Genomic DNA, 15,707 nt, shown 5'->3' with positions numbered 1-15,707 from the left:
AACCACTATGTACACATAGTAAAGTATCTGACTTACCTCCTTGTTCAAAACAGTATTTTTCCTTTCATTTCAAACAGAAGTTCACAATTAACCATTTGCTTTTAAAGCGTGAGTATTTCTTTTGAATTTAAAACAAGTTCGTGTTTTTATTCAATGAAGGTAACATTCATCCTCTCCTCATTCAACACACTCAACTTCACTAGTGCAGTGCCACCCACCCACTCAAAATGCCAACGCTGTATCTTCTAATGATGGGAGAAGCATTCACTAGCCTTGGGAAGAACCTGAGGTGTCTGTGTGTGTGTACACAAAGAGTTGTACTGATTGCCACTTTACAGTAACCACTTACTTGAAGGCACAGTTTTTCACTGCAGGAAAGATAAACAGGTCCACTCTAAGTGAAGAAATGTGAACCATGTGTGACTACTTCTTTCATTCGTTTATTCATTCAACATTTATGTGAGTGTTTTGACTGATCCTTACGAATTTTCAACCTATTTAAACAAGCAGATTCTGCAGATGGTTTCCAGGATAATGATTCTGGGTGTCCGCTTAACATTTACATATATGGACTATACGCATTGTGGAGAATATGGCATACCTCTTAAAGGTGCCAACTACAAAACACAACACTTTGGGAAGACTGCCACTCCACCAGCACTGTAAATACGAAGCATCTTCACATCGAGCTGAAAAGACTCATAACACAAAACCGAAGTTTTAAATCTGATATTCATTCTTCTCAGATTTCAGATGGGATCACAAAGTGCCTCATTCAAAATGTCCTAAAACCTACGTAACAGGGAGTGAGGGGTTACTCATTATTCGAATAAAAGTTACCATGTAAACAAGTATGGGTAAACCAAATTCAAATAGCTAATGCAATTATTTTTTTTAACAGTTTAGTGGAGGCGAGGTTCTGCCACTGTATTTAAGGTTAGGCTAATAATTAACTTTGGTGCCTGGAGTATTTTAATCAAAGTGTACTGTAAACCATAAAACTGCTCCATACTGACTAAACACACGGTATTAAAAAATCATACAAAATGCTTGCCACCTTCACCCCTGGTACCCATCTGGATAAGGCTTAAAAAAGTTGGGTATTTTCGTTAAGAACTGGGCACAGGCATCTTTACTTTGAAGGGAAAATCTAAATAAAGGATTCGAATATTCAGAAACACCCATCTTCCCCTGCCATCAGGGTGGCAGACCGTGGACTTGATTCACAAAACGTGTGTATCAGGGGAAGATAAACCAACAACTACCCCGAATAAAACAAGGCAAAGGCACTCGATCTTCCTGCCGGTGAAACACTTAAAAACCAGCGCTGGGGGCATTCAATAGCTTTTCTTAGATGGCAGAACACTGCAACTGGGTTAAATGGCTTTCCAAATTTGAGGCAAAAAAAGTTGAGCGTACAGTAAGTGAGTGTGTGTGTGTGTGTGTGCGCGCGCGCGTGTGTCCGCCCGCGCCTGTGTTTTGAATCTGTCCACGGATCGCACCGAGTAGCAACTCTATTTCTACTGAGCGTAAACAGGGAGTTATCGCACTGTGGCCACACCTGGCTACAACACCCCCGAAGCAGCCACTTTTCTCCCGAGGACGGAGTGGAGCGGTCGGCCAGGCTACCCACTGTGATACAGGCCGAAGGCCGCCGCTGCAAGTGCTTGCCCTGGCTATGAAGACAGCGCCGCCAGTGTCTCGTCTCTCCCCTCCTCTAATCCGATCCGGCTCCTCTCTGCTCCTCCCTGTACACCCGGCGGCTGGAAAACCGGGCGCGGGTCGCAGGAGGCTCGGATGCTGCGCTTGGAGCTCATTACTTGCAAGCCAGCGAGCCTCGACCTATATCCACAGGCACGGGTGCGCCAGCCAAGGTCCACAGCAGCTGCACCCTCATCCCAAGTCCTGCCTCTGGATGTCTTTCCCCCACTCTCCGCGACTGCGTGAGAGACTGGTCAAGCTAGTGCAGCGCCGCGACCCCCACCATGCCGACCGCCGGCCGGGGGTGCCACTCTCCAATGAGCCAGTACCTTGCTCCTAGCAGTCTCCTGGGCTGCCTGCCCACTTCTTTCCGGCTCGGTTTCCCGTAGGCTGCACTTGCGCAGCCCCAATCCCGCCGTACCCACCGCCCCCTGGCTTTCACAGAAACTTTCCAGAAGAGCCCGGTCTGGTGACCCCGCGCTGGAAAAGGCGGAGGGGCGGCGAGGGAGCGGGAAAGAAGGCAGAGTCCTGTTTCCTTTCCGGACACCATCAAGTCCGGGACCGCTCCCTGCCTCTCCCTGCGCGGCCCGGGTCGTGGAAGAAGGGAGGTGGCCTGAGGATAATGCTTTGCACTGAGTCCCACACTGGGAAGCTGAGAAAAGCGCAGAGAATCCGGAGGAAAGACACTTCCCACACCAAAAGGGTCAGTCAGAGTGGGTGGGCACTGCCCGGCTTGCTCCGGTGCGCCCCGCCGCCCCGGAGCCAGCGCTCTAGGACGCAGCGAGGAGTCCTGGCATCCAAATTCTGGAGTCGCGGCAGAGCCCTTGTCTGAGTAGCTAGACCCAGGTCATATCTTGCCCCGTCTCCCCACCTTTCCCCTCTAAGGACACCTCCTTTCCAGAGAAGGACCTCGCAGATTTTGGAGGAGGCGCAGCGGGCGCCGGCCCTAGCGAGGCGGGCTCTGTGCTTCAGGGTACGCAGCCGCGGTGGTCAGTGGTCTTGTGGCTCAGAAAAGAGCTGCTGAAGGGGACAGGACCCAGGCGGAGACACCGTGTCGCATCGGGGGACGCTCCTTGGCACTCACTGGAGCAAACAAAGCCCGGAGCCTGTGGTGCCAGCGGCCACAGGAGCCGGGATGTCACCAAGTGGGAGAGCGCGCGGATGTCAGGGCCATTACAAGTTTCCCTCACTTCATACAGCCCAGCCCAGACCTCGCACCAACAACAAAAGACTCCGTCTCTCCACTGTCTGCGCCGAATCCCTTCTCCCAGCACCAGGACCCAGATCTGGCGCTGGGCGAAGACAGGGAGTTCTATCCGACCCCCTCCAGCCAGCCCTCGAGGGCAGAACCCCTAGCCCTGCCTGTGGCACCAGGACATGGCTCTTCCAAGAATGCCACCCTCTTGGGGCTGCTTGGCTTCCTGCTGGTCGGAAAGTGAGGACAAGCCCCCGGACCCTCTGCCCGCGCACACACGCCCTGATGGGGCAGCCATCCGCGCCGTCGCGGTCGGGCGGCGCCGGGCGTGTGCGTAGCCCGGGTAGGGAAGCTCGCGACGTAGAGCCCAGCGGTCTCTGGGGTGCAAGGCAGAGAGGCGCGGGCAAGGCGCACTACTGCTCTCCCAGGGCGAGAAACGCTCAGGAGACGAAAACCCGAGACAAAATAAAACGCAGACACTACAAAGCCGACAGCGCGCGCGCGCCGCGGCCCCGGGACCCGCAGGCTGAAGCCAAGCCACCCTGGAGGTGGGGCGCGCCGGAGCGCCAGGGCCGTACCTTTTCGGTGAATCGACGGGAAGGCGGCCGGGGCTTGGAACGGACTGGTGCAGCGTGTCTCCCATTTAGTAATCCATTATCGAGGGGGATCTCTCCGGGCTGCGAGCTGCGCTCTCTCCTTCGCAAGCCTTTGTCATTCCTACATGTGTACTTGCCTCTTTGGGGGCAACAGTCGCGGCGACTACTTTCTGGGATGCAAGCGCGCTGTGTACATCTCCAATGACAGGGGAGAAGAGAGGAAAGAAGCAAAAACAAAAAGACCAAAAAACCCCAAAACGAACAATCACCCCCCCACACAAGAAAGGGGTAAATGTTCAAGAAACTCTTCTCCAAATCCAAATGCCACTTGGATTCCACTCCGGTGAGTCCCTTCGGTGTCGCCGATTAACAAGTCATTTCAGGGCTGGGGGCGGGGTGGGGGCTGGGGCAGGAGTGCCCGGCTCTGGCCCTACTCTGGGCCGGGAGCGCGGTACCACAGGTCTGGCGATGCTGGCCGCTGCTTCACGTTTCTAAGCGGGCATCGCGGGAAGTCGGTCCCGCGGAGAAGCGCAGCTTAGGCTTCCCGAGCGCCTGGACAGCCGAATGCGCGGGGAGCAGAGTTGCCTGCAGCCTCACCCGGTGCTGCTCACTACTCCTCTGCCACCAGAGAGGCCGCGGCTCCCGGGCGGAGCCAAGTCCCGGACTGGATTGCGCAGAGCGGACTCTCCTTCTGCAACCCCGCCTCCTTTGGCTGGCGTTTCTTCCGACCCAAAGGAGAGCTGTGGTGTGTGCGTGTGAGTGCCAGTGAGCGAGGCGGAGAGAGGGATAATCTGCGCCGTGTGAGTTCAGGTGGAGCCTTGAACCGACTGGCCACGTTGGTTCCTTCCACCTGGATTCCCGGGCAAGAGCGCACTAGGCGGAGGTCCCAGCGGGGGCGACCCGGACTGTAGTCCAGCCCTCGCTTCCCCCACCCCAGCATCTGCTCTAGCACGGGCAGAAAAAAAAAAAAAAAAAATCCCGGACAGCATTGCTGAGCCCTGCCAAATCAGAAAAATAAATAAAAATAGACGTAGTGCAGGAGCGAGTTACAAGAAAGGATTTGTTCATCGATTTTCTTAAATGGAAAAGTTTTAAAGGATGAGGGTAAGTGAACGGCGAGCCTTTCTAATTCTGATTACTGTATCAAAAGGTAGATTCCAGAGTGATGGACGCGCTACGTACCCAGATGAATTGGATAGAAGCAGGTGCGGTTAAAGACACACTTCGAACATACGAACACAGCTATTAGTTACGCACATACACACGTTAATAAAGCATGTTAAGTGAGCAAACTACAGAGGATGATGTTATTAACAAAAAAAAAACAATAACGGCCTGTTTTAAAACTAAGAAAGTATGTGGACTGTTCTTAGGAATAGTCTTCAGCAGTAAGATGCAATTTCAATAACAACCCAACGGCTTCATGGAAGAAGAAAATTGCAACTACTTTCAAGGCGCTATTGTTATGATCACACATAGAATGGCAGGCACAGCCTTCCTCCACCGCACAAACTCTGAATCGCCAAGGAGCCTTGCAGTTACAGGCTTGTGCCAACTCGTCAGGCCGTGCCACGTCCCCCTCCCCTGGCCGCTGCGCCCTCCCTGCCTCCCCTGCTGCGCCCCGCAAACAACTGCGCACAGTGGCTGCTGCTACCCCAGAACCCCAGTAAGCTACCCCAGAAGGCTTCGCAAACGGTGCGGGCTGTAGCCGCAGCCTTTAAAGAAAGTAACACAAGGCGGCCAAACCAAGCAGTATTTACTACTCAGGGGATCGGGCAAGAAAAGCAAGTGTGAAGACAGATTGGGGTCTCAGTCCTACTTAGGTCGAGAGCCCTCAAATGCAGTAGAAACTACTTGTTCACTAATTGGGGCTTGAGTCACTAGTAAATGCACGTTCACTTTTATGCTGTTCCTGCTAGGAACCCAGGTTACGCTAATATAACTAAGCTATCTGCTCACGAAAGCTCACGAAGAAGAAATCCACATGCTATGGGCCCTTCGCCCCCCCATCCCCCGCCCCCCCCCCCCTTTTTTTCCACAAACCACCTGGGAAAAGGAGAAAATGGTAACGGGGAAAAAGTCCGTCTCCCTGATGTTCTTCAGAGCTGCCAGCAGGGGCCGCTATCCCCTCCTTTCCCAGGCAAACGCAGCTCCAGGCCCGGGGGACTGGGGGCGGAGGGCGGGGAGGGGGAGGCGAGGCCCTAGGTGCGCACGCAGCCCCCGCCGCTCCGAGGAGCAGGATCCGGGAGGGGATGTGGAGTGAGGACGGTGGGCCTGCTGCCTGCGCGCTCCCTGGCCTTGAGTGGGGACTGGCTCTAGGCTGTTCTCCCTAGATTCCAGCGGGATCGGGCGGAAGGGCGCTGGCTTGCCGCGGCGGCTCGATCCCTGACCGCGCTATTTAACACCCAGAATTGGGCTGGTGACGGCAGGGCCAATGAGAACGGGGTCCCGCGGTCGTCCGTGGTCCCCTGACGCGGTACGCAGAGCAGAGGTCGGGTCCAGGCGGCTCCCTGGTTCTATGTCCCGGACCTCCACCCTGCCCGGGTCGCCGAGTTCCCTCCTTCGCTTTCTGCCGCCGATTTACATGCTAATTGTGTCTGGGAAAAGTTGTTTAACTGGCAGAATTAGGCAGAGCAAACGAATTGTTTCACAGGCTGAACCAAATTAATTCCGGGCTTAGCTCCCTCCCTTGGAGAAACAAACAAGCTGTCTTGTTTGCTTTATGGATATATTGGAAATACCCTACATCCAGTTCCAGGATATTTTTTAAACGGAAATTATTTTCAATATTAATACCTGTATGTTTAATTTGCAGAAACACCGAGCCTCGAAGAGATTAAGTTTACCTAATTTAAAATTACCGAATACAAGAGAAAAGAATTCGAGTTTACTTTGCATGGCGAAGAAATACCACCCAGAATCTTCCTGGCAACTAAGAGATCCTGAAGTCTCACATCTAATTGGGCGGCCATATTCCTGACCACGTGATATGGCATTTCCACCTGCCAGGGGAGAGATGCTCCAGGAGCTGGAAGAAAAGCCAGCTATTGTGTTGCTCCGGAAGCCCTCTGGGGAGCACCTGTGGCCGCCTGGAGAAGAAGCTTCATGTCATTTCCACTTCTGTGTGCCTCCGACGTATTCCCAGACATACTCCCAAACGCCTGCCTTATCTCTCAGTAAAACCACTGCCCCTCCAAAGCCTTTGAAGTCTGCAATTCCCTTTGTCCCTTCAAGGAGAGAATGCTAATGGGAGTTAAAGAATCAGTGTTAGAACTAGAAGGAAACCTACATATTTTTGTAGCTAAATGGTTATGGAATGGAATGATTAAGACGTTGGTCTTTAGAGGCAGTCTGCGATTATTACTAGCTGGTGACTTTAAGCAAGTCACTTATCTCTTTGGCACCCCATTGTAAACCCCTTGCTGTCAAGTTGATTGTGACTCAAGGTGACCCTATGTGTTACAGAGTAGAACTGCTCCATATGGGTTTCTTGATTGTAATCTTTGCGAAACACATCCCTAGGCCTTTCTTCTGGAGCACCTTTCTTCCATGGCACTGCTGGGTGGGTTTGAACCACCAACCTTTAGATTGGTAGTTGAGCTCAAACCGTTTGCACCACTTAGGGACCATATGGATTATACCTCAACATTTAAAAAAAAAAAGTCACAACTGAACCAATAAGCAAGGCCGTGATAAATGGAGAAAAGATTGAAGTTGTCAAGGACTTCATTTTACTTGGATCCACAAGCAATGACCATGGAGCAGCACTCAAATCAAATGATGTATTGCATTGGGCACATCTACTGCAAAAGTCCTTTTTCAAGTGTTAAAAAGCAAAGATGTAACTTTGAGGACTAACGTGCATCTGAATCAAGCCATGGTGTTTCAGTCACCTCATATACATGTGAAAGCTGGACGAGGAATAAGGAAGACCGAAGAAGGATTGATGCCTTTGAATTACAGTGACAGCAAAGAATATTGAATATACTATGGACTGCCAGAAGAACGAACAAATCTGTCTTAGAAGAAGTATAGCCAGAAGACTCCTTAGAAGCAAGGATGGCAAGACTTCATCTCACGTATTTTGGACATGTTATCAGGAGGGATCAGTCCCTAAAGAAGAACATCATACTTGGTAAAGTATAAAGAAAAAAAAAAAATTTTTTTTTTTTTTTTTTTGGTCAGCATAAAAGAGGAAGACACTGAACCAGATGGATTAACACAATGGCTGAAACAACGGGTTCAAGCCTGGCAGCGATTGTGAGGATGGCTCAGGACTGGGCAGTGTTTTGTTTTGTTGTACATAGGGTCCCTATGAGTCAGAACCAACTCGATGGCACCTGATAACAACAAGAACAACAGGGACCTCAGAGCCCCAGTGTACTTACCTGTAGAAGGGGATTCACTTACTACTCACTTCCCAAGGCTTATGGGGATTAAATGAGATGGTGTGCATAAACTGAGAGTGTTGTGCCTGTCACAGTCTGCTCTGTAAAAGTTAACTAACATCGTGGTTGTCCTTGTCATCCTCCACGTCAATCCTACCACCACACTTTACAGGGGTCAGATTGAGGCACAGGGGTCAGATTGAGGCACAGAGGAAAGAAGTGACTTGTTTTGTGCATGATTGAGTCAGAGCTGGAAAAAAAAAATTTTTTTTTTTTTTTTTTTTTTAGAGCTGGAAGCTACCCATAATAACTCGCCACCAGTAGCTGTTGAAGTAACAACACCCACTTTCCCCATATTATCTGGAAGAAGTGTGGAGGAAAAACCCAGAGGTAACGATTTGATCAAAATTACTGCTTTAAGACAAAGAGGAGGGATGAGCTTGGGAGAAGAGGGGAGACCACAGAAGGGCCTGTAGGCTTACTGCTCAGCTCTTTGTGGGTATGAGTTCATGGGGGATGCTCACGGAACGCAGTTTGTACATGCAGGCCATTACTAACATCATACACAGGAAACAATGCATCCTTAACCCCTTCTCCAAAGCTCCTCCACTTCCTCACCTTAAATCAGTGGTTTTAAAATCCATTTGCACATTAGAATCACCTGGGGAGCCTAAAAATAACACAAATGCCAGGGCCCCAGAGGTGCTGATTTCATGGGCTGGGGTGGCTCCTGGCCATGGGTATTTTTTTAAAGCTCTCCAGTTGATTATAATGTGCAGCCAGGGGTGAGAATCACTGGCAGGCTGAACCCTGGCTATGTCCTAAAAGACTGCTTTCCTCCAGCCTTTTCTGGTGAGGACTGTTTATCCTCCCCCTTGTCCCTTTATCCCAGTGTTAAGAAGTAAGGACAGCGTCCCCCTTGTCCCTTTATCCCAGTGTTAAGAAGGGCAGCGTCCTCCTTGCCTCTCATGTTGTTTTCCGACCATTTCTACCCCTTTTGTGCTTGTGCTCTACAAACACATTAATGCTACCCACAGACCTCGTTTTACCCCATTTTTCAAAGATTCAGTTCCGGGCTCACTGTCCTCCTATCTGTCCCACCTCCTGTCCCTATTCACAGGGTCCACTGGAAAACCCCACTAACCCTCTGGCATCATCTCATTCTATTCTTCATTAACACTATCTTTTTCCCCTACTCAGCTCTGCCAACCACACCCAGGGCTCCTTGCAGAGCCTTAGCATTATTAGAAAAGGCTCTGTATTAGTTTCCTGGAGCTGCTGTAAGAAATTACCTCATACTGGGTGGCTTCAAACAACAGAAATTTATTCTCTCACAGTTCCGGAGCCTAGAAATCTGAAATCAAGCTTTTGCTGATTTTTTTTTTTTTTGCAGTCTTCACACCTTCTGAAGGCTCTAGGGAAGAATCCTTCCTTGCCTCTTTCAGCTTCTGGTGGCTTCCAGCAATCTTTGGTATCCTTTGGCTTATGGCAGCATCACTCCAATCTCTGCTTCAATCTTCACATGGCCAACTTCTCTGTGTCTCTGTTCTGTGTCTCTGTGTCCAAATCTCCCTTTCCTTTCTCTTATAAGGACACCAGTCTTTGGATTTATGACCCAGCCTGGTCCAGTATGACCTCATCTTAACTAATTATCTGCAATTATTTTCAAATAAGGTCACATTCTGAGGTTCTGGGTAGACATGGCTTTGAAGTGGTGTACACTATTCAACCCAGTAGAGACTCCATTTTCTAAGTCACTAATTCTGACATTCCAGTCTCCAATCACAACTCCCTCTCATTCCAGCTTGCTTGCTCACATACCCCTTTACACTCAATTTCTGATTTCATCGAGAATACCAGGCCCTGGGTCCCACCAGTCTCTCTATATCCATCAACTCCCTCCTCCTTTCATTCCCCTCTTTATCATTGCTTCATGATAACAATCTCTATCTTGAAAACACCTTCAATTTCCTTGCTCCTCTATCTGTTGGTCACACCCATCTGACCAAAAGCTAGTCCTGAATTATAAACATCAGCCTTCTCTGCTCTAGGATTGGGCCAAAAAAAAAAAAAAAAAACCTGTTGTCGTGGAGTCGATTCGGACTCATAGCGACCCTATAGGACAGAGTAGAACTGCCCCATAGAGTTTCCAAGGAGTGCCTGGTGGATTCGAAAGGTTGGCAGCCAGAGATAGCACTTAACCACTATGCCATCGGGGTTTCCATAGCATTGGTAAAAATTTTTAATCCACACGTCTTAGCAGATTGGATGTTCTGAGTTATCCACTTTAACTAGACCCTCAACGTTGCCATGAATCCTCTTCCCTTTCTCTCAGCTGATCTTTAACTTTTCTCCCCTTCAGCTTCAGTGTGCTTCCTACTTCCCTAAGAACACGGAATCCATCAGATGGGAACTTTTTTGCTTCTGTATCCATCATTTCCTAAGTATTTCCTCTTGTGATGGAGGCAGTGTCCTTCCTCCAACCAGAGGCCAAGTCCTCCACATGTGTTCTCAAATTTGTTCATTCACACATTCTCAGAATTCTGTCTCATTGTCTCCTGTCTCTTGCATCTTCCTGTCAGCAGGTAAGCAACATTTAGTCTCTTACCCCGGCACTCCATTGACTAGATTTTTGCCAAATTCTTCAGTAACGTCCATGACCCCAAATCTAGAAGACATTTTTGTTTTCATTTTACTTGAATTTTCAGCAACAGTGAACATGGCCGTCTACTCTTTCCTTCGTGATATACTCTCTGCTTTTGACCTCTACACTGCACCACTCTGTTCTGTTTCTCCTGTCACCCCTTTCTTTTTAAACTTGGTTTTTCTTTTGAGGAAATGAAAAAATACAGAAATTTTCAAAGAATAATATAACAAACATCCATAATTTTACCACACAGAATTAACATCTGTTAATATTTTGTCATATTTGTTCACTGTCTTTGTTTTGAGAACTAAACCATGGTGGATGAAGTTCAATTTTCTTGTAATTAGCGCTGTTTTTCACATTCCTCCCTCCCCCATCTTCTTCATAGGTAACACTACCATGAGTTTTCTGTGCCTCTGTACAGAACTGTACTGTTTACTGTTTTTTTGTATTTTACATATATCATAGGGGCAGTGGTGGTTCAGTGTTAGAATTCTAACTTTCTATGTGAGAGACCCCGGGTGGATTCCCAGTCAATGCACCTCATGGAGGCTTTTGTGTAGCTATGATGCTGAACAGGTTTTAGGGGTGCTTTTCCAGACCAAGACTGACTAGGAAAAAAGGCCTGGCAATCTACTTCCGAAAATCAGCCAATAAAAACCCAATGGATCACAATGGTCCAATCCATAACCTGTCATAGGGATGGCACAGGACCAGGCAGCATTTTGTTCCATAGGGCATGGAGTCACCATGAGTGGGGTCGACTTGAGGTCAGCTAACAGCAACAACATATATCATATGTACCTGGAACAATATACAGCAATGTTTTAGGTTGTTTTTTTTTTTTTTTGCCCAAATTAACATAAATAATATCCTGTACACTCCTGTCCTGCAGTTATTCTCCAAATTGTAGCCAAATTGATCTTTGAAAGATGCATATCTGATAAGGTCACACTCCTTAAAATACTTCAAAGGTATCCCATTGACATCCACAAAACCTTACCATGGCCTTCAAGGCTGTGCAGAATTTGGCTGTTGCCTACCTTTCTTGTCTCATCTCTCTGCCATGTTCCCATCACATTCTCCTCTTTGCCACACTGCCTGCTTTTCCAGTTCTGGGAAAGCTCCACACTCCTTTGTAACTACAGGCCTGTCCCCATGATTCTGCTGGAATGCTGGCTCTCCTTCTTTCCCCTTTTCACCCAGCTTCAGCTTAAATGTCCCTTTCCTACACCAAAAACCCCAAACCTGTTGGTGTTGAGTTGATTCCGACTCAGTTGATTCCGACTCATAACGACCCTGTGGGACAGAGTAGAACTGCCCCATAGAGTTTCCAGGGAGCACCTGGTGGGTTCAAACTGCCAACCTTTTGGTTAGCAGCTGTAGCACTTAACCACTATGCCACCAGGGTTTCCAAAGAACCATTGCCATGCCATCGATTCCAACTCATAGAGAGCCTATAGTACAGAGTAGAATTGCCCTATAGAGCTTCCAAGGAGCACCTGGTGGATTCAAACTGCCAACCTTTTGGTTAGCAGCCATAGCAGTTAACCTCCACGTCACCAGGGCTTCCATCCCCTCCCTGGTACCCCAGAAAAGGTCATACCCCACATTATGTGCTCTCAACCAAAAAACCTGTTGCTGTCAAGTTGTGCTCTCATGTGCTCTCTCAAATGCCTGTAAATTTACTTCATGGTACATATCATATATCCAAGTTAGAATTAAATAAATTTCAGTGCAATTATTTGTTGATTGCTTCTCATTCCTGTTAGACTGGAAGCTTCTCGAGTCCTGGGATCATGCCTCTTTTGTTTCTCTTGTATCTCCAGGACCAAGCATGGAATAACAGCTTGGTATGTAAATGAGAGATAGATTAATGAAAACAGTGAGTTCTTTTTCAAGGATTCAGTAGGGAAAAAATAGATTGTTCGAAGGCGTGGAACCATTTTAAAAGGGAAAGAAAACCACTAGAAATATATGATACTCTTCTTACTTTTAGTCTAAAAAGGAATAAAATCTAGGCTTTCCGTCAACACAAAATTTCCAGTGTACAATGACTAATTTGGTTTTTGAATGAGGAAAAAAGGGATTTACAGATGTAAGTGATGAGTAAAGTACCACAATTAAAAAGTAAGACTCTTGAAAATAAGCTGCAATGTGAACATAAATATAACTCTAAAAGACCCATGGAAGGAGATAAAATTGCAATTTGAATCCACTGGGAACAATGCAAGAGCATCTCCTAGGACTGGCTCTACCAGCAAGCTGGAGCTTGCTAACAGTGATTTACTGTCTGCCCCTCCATGGATAGCTTCACTGGTGGAGTTATTCCCCCTCAGACCAACCCGTGTGTAACAATCACCTCACTGTACCACACTGAAGCTTTGGCTGTATTCACTTTTGATATCAAATTATTGTTTGGAAAATTAAGAGAATGGTAGATTAGAAATAAGGTAATGAATAAACAATAAATGTCAAGTAAACCAAAACTCCACTTTACGTTTCGTTGAAGCCTTTAGTTGTTTAACACAGAGCAGACTGTCCTTAACCTTGTTTTCATCCTTCTGTTCCAACATAATCTCTTTTTAATTGCCCCTCCTACTAATATTTAGACTTAATGGTATATATATATTTTTTTACTTGGATATGACTTTGTTTAAAAATACAGTTAACTAAGTGTAATTTATACTTTTCATAACTAGATAAACCAGATGATTAAACACTACTTTGGTATTTGCTATTTGGCCAAAAGAATGGTAAAAATTAAAATATACTTGTTTTTGAACACTGTTTTCAAGGTCTTTGCTTCCAGGTAGTGAAAGACCTTCTAGAAGCCAGAATTGTTCTGGCATATGCTTAAATATAAAATTATGCTTAAATTTGTTCCATTTACAGTTTTTAGATTATGTGAGAAAACACAGTACTGCTATCAACTGAAAGGCTATTTACAGGCTGTTTATGATGAATGTGTATTTAAGAATAGTTTTATAACCAGAGAAAAGGAGACTACTAAGGGTGTTTGTTTGCTTTAACATTGAAAATCTAAAACAGAAGACAGCTACTTTAAACATCTAAATTTAAGCTGGGTAATTGCAGACAATGCATATATTTTAACTAAAAAAATGATTTATTAGGATCTACAGTAGGTTTTCAAGTGAAGTATAAAAATAACATTATTCAATATAAAATAATCATCAGATTATATTCCATACATATAAATATATGGATGGTTTCCTAATGCCTTAACTTGACTTTGGATTTTATGCCTGGGACAAGTCCCTAGTTAATTGTCCTATAATAACACTGGAGGCATTTAAGTAGCTAAATTTAAGAGTATTTTCAGACGTAACATTTAGGCTTAAATATTACATTTTAAAATTAATAGCACAATTCAGTACTTCCAAAAAGTCACTAGTTACTAGGGCCTAATTTAGACGTCACCAAAATTTAAGAGAGAACAATTGATGTCAGTTTCTTTGTGAAACTGCTTAAATGCACCTTTATTCACAAGGTAGTTATTATTAATATAAAGTAGAATTTTACATTTTAACATTTGAATGGAAAACCTACACACCTGTTTTCTTAAGAAATATTGTATCATGGGTTATATTATTAAGACTCTTATAAAAACACACACACTGATTTCCTCATAGTTCCTCTTTCTTTGCTTCCATATCTTAAGCAAATTGAGTCATTTTCTTCTTCAAATCACCTTTTAAAGTCTTTTCTTCTGTTTAAGCAAACTTTTGAAAGTTTGGGCAGTGCCTGTCTGTTTAATGGTATAAAAATGGCATGGCGGGGGCTTCCAACCTCCTCTGACTTCACAAGGAGGGAGAATCTGTACCAGCGTCAACAGCCCAAGACTGATTGCTAGGAGGCAGAGGTCAGGCATACCTCCGCCCTCCAAACTTTTTACCAATTCTGACACCAACCATCCCTCCCACTGCACTCTCTACTTTTCTGCTGTGTTCAACAATTTGTTGCAATGGCCACACAGAACTCACAGACAATATTCACGATTATGGGGTTTGGTGAGAATGTAACAGGTTACAATTCAGGATCAGGAATGACTCAAGGTGTAATTCTTCAGTCAGGACAGCTTCTTTTCAGTTGTGTCTGAAGGCAGGCCTCTCTCTGGCCCTTGGCCTCTTGGATCCTTGGCCTGGCCTCTGCCCTTTTTGGGCAGGTATTACAAAGCTCTTTAGCTCTGCCAATAAGCACCCAGGGGCACCCTACTCCACCAGGAAGCCTCCTGCCTGAATGTACTCAGCTCTTTCACTCCGTGGGGTGGTATGTCCACTGTAACCACCTTATTCCAAGAGCCAGGAAGCCCACTGCACCATCTCATGCTGGTCTGGTTCTGCTGCTGCTGTTTCTCTACCTCGACTTTTTGCCATCTTGTGTTGTCTCTGGCGTTACAGCTCTCTCTCTTTCTCTTGGGTCTTGGAGGTTCTCAGCTCAGGAATTCCAGGTCCAAATGACACGCTTCACTCCCAGCTCTTCTTTCTTGGTGGTAGGAAGGTCCCCTCTCTGCTGTGGGATTGCCTCTCTTTTAAGTCTGGCAGATAGCAAAACTAACCAATTCCCTCATTAGGGTTCTATACACCTTATTTGCCTGGCCCCACCCCCACAAGGTGCAGGGAAAGGAAAGGTCTGGTGCAGGGAAAGGAAAGGTCTGGTGTGGGGAAAGGAAAAGTCTGTGTCAGGGTTGTATCCTTTTATGATACTTATTCAATCTGTATGCTGAGCAAATAATTCAAGCTGGGCTATAAGATGAAGAATGGGGCATCAGGATCGGAGGAAGACTCATTAACAACCTGCATTATGCAGATAACACAGCCTTGCTTGCTGAAAGTGAAGAGGACTTGAAGCACTTACTGATGAAAATCAAGGACTACAGCCTTCAGTACCGATTACAACTCAACATAAAGAAAACGAAAATCCTCACAACTGGACCAATAAGCAACACCGTGATAAACAGAGAAAAGGCTGAAGTTGTCAAGGATTTCGTTTTACTTGGATCCACGATCAGTGTTCATGGAAGCAGTAGTCAAGAAATCAAATGTGCATTGTATCGGGCAAGCCTGCTGCAAAAGTCCTCTTTAAACGATTAAAAAGCGAAGATGTCACTCTAAGGGCTAAGGTGACGTCCAAGCCGTGATGTTTTCAATCGCCTCCTA

The 15,707-nt window shown here is 46.5% G+C and overlaps 1 protein-coding gene across 1 annotated transcript in view; it reads right to left on the bottom strand.

The window, feature by feature from the left end:
* The window catches only part of SEMA6A (semaphorin 6A), a 152,231-nt gene extending 148,155 nt beyond the window's left edge, over positions 1 to 4,076 (bottom strand). Inside the window, exon 1 of the mRNA XM_010590486.2 lies at positions 3,475 to 4,076. The gene's annotated coding sequence lies outside the window, so the exon portion shown is untranslated. The remainder of the gene's footprint in view (positions 1 to 3,474) is intronic.
* Positions 4,077 to 15,707: the final 11,631 nt, after the last annotated feature.

Source organism: Loxodonta africana, chromosome 2 (genome assembly GCF_030014295.1).
Source record: "Loxodonta africana isolate mLoxAfr1 chromosome 2, mLoxAfr1.hap2, whole genome shotgun sequence".
Classification (NCBI taxonomy): domain Eukaryota; kingdom Metazoa; phylum Chordata; class Mammalia; order Proboscidea; family Elephantidae; genus Loxodonta; species Loxodonta africana.
This window is presented reverse-complemented; position numbering and strand designations above follow the sequence as displayed.